Raw genomic sequence first — 4,439 nt, forward strand, 5'->3', positions numbered from 1 at the left:
AGGCAGCTTAAGTGAGATGGCATAATAGATAGTCATATTGAAATCTGAAAGACCTGAGTTCGCATCCAGCCTCCTATCACCCCTAGGTGTGAACCTGGGCAAGTCACTGAATCTTTCAACCTCAATTTCTTCAGTTATGAAATAGAGCTATTAATAATAATAGAATCTACCTCATAGGATTGTTGTGACAACCAACTATAATAGTAGGTCAAATGCTTTGCCAATTGTAAAACACTATGTAAATACTGATTATTATTACTTAAGATTCATCTAAATTATTCTTTAGATCATAATCTGATATTTGGGGTCTTTTAAGAGGACCAGAACAGCACAGAAAAATCAGGATTGTCAGGGACCTGAAAATCATCTAAAATGAGTGTCATTTAAAAAGAATTATGTTTACAGAAGAGAAAATTGAGAGATTAGAAAAAAATCATAATTGTCTTCAGATATTTGAAGGGGCTCCCTTGTAAAATGGAATAATCTTCAGTTTCTTCCAGAGAATAGGTTTTGTATGCGTAGATTTTAAGTTACAAGGAAGCAGATTTGGCCATAAAAAAGAACTTCCTAATCATTAGAGCTGTCTAACAATAGAATAATGAACTTGCCCCCTGGAAATGTACAAGCAGAGTCTGGATGACTTTTTAGAAGGAATTACTGCTTAGGGTGGGCAGCTAAGTTAGATGATGTCTAAAGGATCTTCTGACTCAATTTTCTGATTCTCTTTTTCCAGATCAATTTTGCTTTCAGTATATTATTTCAAAAGCATATTGGTTTTTATCCTTCCTTTAAACAGTTAATATAATTCTTTCCTCTCTTATAATGTAGAAACCATAGTTATCTCATCTTGTAAAATTTTCTTTTTTTTCTTGCTCCATCTAGATTATAAACACCTTGAAAACAGGGATCACCTCTTTAAAACTTTTATTTCCCAGAGTAATCTCACATGGGTGGTGCCTTGCACAAAGTATGTGCTCAGTAAACTTGGATATGATTATTTTTTTACCTACAAAGTGATTACAGTGCATCGATAATTAAATGCCAAGTACTATACTCAATGCAGAAAAACATTTAGGGCAGGAGTTCTTTACCTGGGGTCTGTGTACTCAATAACTTTTAATTCATTTGCTTTCCTCTCCAATTTTATGTGTTATATTTTTATGTATTTAAAAACATTTTTTCTGAGTAGGGGTCCATAGGCTTCAATTCACCACTTTGCCCATGACACAAAAATAGTTCAGGAACTACTGATTTTAACGGTTCCATTAGGGGCAGCTGGGTGGCTCAGTGGATAGAGAGCCAAGCCTGGAGATGGGTGCCCTTGGGTTCAAATCTGGCCTCAGACTTCCTAGCTGTGTGACCCTGGACAAGTCACTTAACCCCAGTGGTTTAGCCTTTACCACTCTTCTTTACCATTGATACTTAGTATGTATTCTAATTAGAAAAACTGGATGCTTGTAAGCCTTATACTTTGGCACAAAACCTATGTTATTCTTATAATTATTTCATTCTTTTTTTTTTTCACGAGGCATTTTCAACAGCATTCAAACAACTTGGCAATAAAAAAGCCAATCTGTATATAATTTATTAAAGACACTGAATTTCCTATCTTCATATTGCCATGTTCCCCTGTGCTAGCCTCCATCCAGATTATTTGACACTTCAAGATTCCATGTGTGTGGGTTGCTTCTGTTTTTCACCTGTATCTTCTGTCTTAAAGTCTATACAGGTATTGGCAGAAAACAGTAAGGGCTAGACTATTGGGGTTAAATGACTTGCCCATGGTCACACAGCTAGAAGTGTCTGAGGCCCGATTTGAGCCCAGGATTCTCCATCTACTGAGTCACCTAGTGGCTGCCACCCCACCCCCACACACCTTGTGAGGAGAGTTAGTTAGTTTCCAGGGTGATGGGTGTGCCCATGCACTGTTATTGACAAGGCTCTTGGGTTCAGGGGCTTCAGCACAGTCTAGTGGAACATGGCGGCCAAAGTGGTGGTAGGGACTTGGCTTGCTTGGCATGCATTGGTTTTTGTTCCTTCATCAGGGTTCTTTGGCTAGTTCACCCAGGCTGGAAGGTTGGATGTGAGGGTTGGACTGAAAGCAGCATTGATGGGCAGAGTGGGGCTGGGGAAAGCACTCTCTGGCTTTTGTGCTTCTCTTTCTATGGGTGGCAGGTCTGGTGGATTGAGGGGACATTGTGACTCCCCAGCCTCTTGGGTTCCGGATGCTGGACCGCCCTCATTCTGATGGACAAAGTTGGTTTATCTGGGTCTGTGAGGTCTTTGCTTCAGGTTACCTTATTCCGTCAGATTCATAAATGCTTTTCCATTTTATAATAATCCTGTATCCGTTTGTAACTCCCACTATTCAGGGTTCTGTTGGTGACAAATGAAAGAATGCATCCCTGCCTTTAAGAAGTTAATGTCTATTTTGGAAATAAGATATAAATAAATGAAAATTTTCTAGTGGTGGACAATGAGTTCTGAGAGGAAAAATATTAATCTTAAGACATTTTGATGGATGAATTAGAGTATTTTTTGAGTCTGGATTTTTTCCCACTCTTCATTATTGCTTAAAGTTTTTTCCAAATTTCTTTGTATTCCACATACTTAAATTGACCATGATTTTTAAAGCTCTTCTTATGTGCCAGCTGCTTAAGGGATACAGACACAAAGCAGTCTCTTCCCTCAAGGAACCTGTTTTCTGTTTGGGGGATATGGAGATAGAATATGTAAACAGATAACTAAGTATAAAATATATACAAAGTTATTTGGTGTCAGAGAGAGCATCCACAATTGGGGGAATTAGGGAAGACTAGGTAAAGATGATAGGAACTATGTCTTAAAGGGAACAAGAGATTGCAAGAAGACTGAGGTAACGAGGGAGGGAGTGTCGAGCAGTGGGGATAAACCTGTCCAGAGGCACAGAGGCGGGAGATAGGAATTTCACTTTTGTATTCTTTTAATTAAAATACCAACATTTATTCAACCATTTCCTTATTGTTGTAAATTTCTGTTTATTATTTGTAATAATTATTATTGTATTTGCATTTTCAGAGGTTTTGCCATTAGAAATAATGCTGCTGAGGGCAGCCAAGTGGCTCTGTGGATTGAGAGCCAGGCTTAGAGATGAGAGGTCCCTGGTTCAAATCCAGCCTCAGACACTTCCTAGCTGTGTGGCCCAGGGCATGTCACTTAACCTCCATTGCCTGGCCCTTACCACTCTTCTGGCTTGGCACACTTTTTTTTTTACAGAGTATTTATTTTCAGACATAAGAGTTCCAAATAATAATGATATTGATGATATTAATAATAGTAACTCAAAAATAATATTTATGGCAGCAATATTTATTTTTGATCCTTTCTTAGAATTCATACTTAGTAGTACATTAGGCTATTAGTATACTTAGTATTAGTAAATTGGTATTATTAGTATATTGGTATTAGTGCATCAGTATCATTAGTATTAGTATGTTAGTATTATTACTATATTTGTAGTATTTGTATTTTAGTATTACTATATTTGTAATATTCATATTATTACTACTGTTTTTGTAATATTTGTATATTAGTATTATTATTATGTTAGTATTAGCATTATTACTATATTTTTAATATTTGTATTATTGCTATCTTTGTAATATTAGTATTACTATATTTGTAAAATTCATATTATTACAGTTTTTGTAATATTTGTGCATTAGCATTATTACTACATTTTATTAGTAGTATATTAGAATTATTCGTATTAGTATATTAGTATTAGCACTATTACTATATTTGTAATATTTGTATATTTGTATTATTGCTATATTTGTAATATTAGTATTACTATATCTGTAATATTCATATATTAGTATTATTCATATTAGTATATTAGTATTAGCATTACTAGATTAGTATTATTAGTATATTATTAGTATTAGTGCATTAGTATTATATTAGTTCCAAGGCAGATGAGCAGTAAGTGCTAGATACCTGGGGTTAATTGACTTGCCCAAGGTCCAACAGACTAGTAACTGATGGAGATCAGATTTGAACCCAGGACCCCCATTTGCTAAGCCTGGCTCTCCATATGTACCCTCAAAGGGTATTTTTTCAAACATATCTCCCCTATGGCTTCTCTCAGTAGTTGGCACAGTAGGTGGTCAATCCAGCATTTATTTAATTATGTCTAGTTTGAAATCTCACCTACCCAAAAGGACTGTTTGTGATTGGCTTCATAATAAACCCAAGGATACAGATTTTAGGAAACCCGGTTATTGTTCTTACCCTTAATTTCACCAGCTGGCTTTAATATGATTTTTTTAAAAAATAACATTCGGCACCAGTAACAGGATGGCAAAATACGTAAAACCTTCTCGACGTGGTGCATTTAGAATTTAAAGTATCATTTCCCCCTTTTAAAAAAAATTATCAAAAGGAAGACTCACAAGCCA

The 4,439-nt window shown here is 35.7% G+C and overlaps 1 protein-coding gene across 4 annotated transcripts in view; it reads left to right on the forward strand.

The window, feature by feature from the left end:
* The window catches only part of SHROOM2 (shroom family member 2), a 236,421-nt gene that overhangs the window by 182,740 nt on the left and 49,242 nt on the right, over positions 1 to 4,439 (forward strand). The gene's annotated exons all lie outside the window — the stretch shown is intronic.

The sequence above is a fragment of the Monodelphis domestica genome, chromosome 8 (assembly GCF_027887165.1).
Source record: "Monodelphis domestica isolate mMonDom1 chromosome 8, mMonDom1.pri, whole genome shotgun sequence".
Lineage (NCBI taxonomy): Eukaryota > Metazoa > Chordata > Mammalia > Didelphimorphia > Didelphidae > Monodelphis > Monodelphis domestica.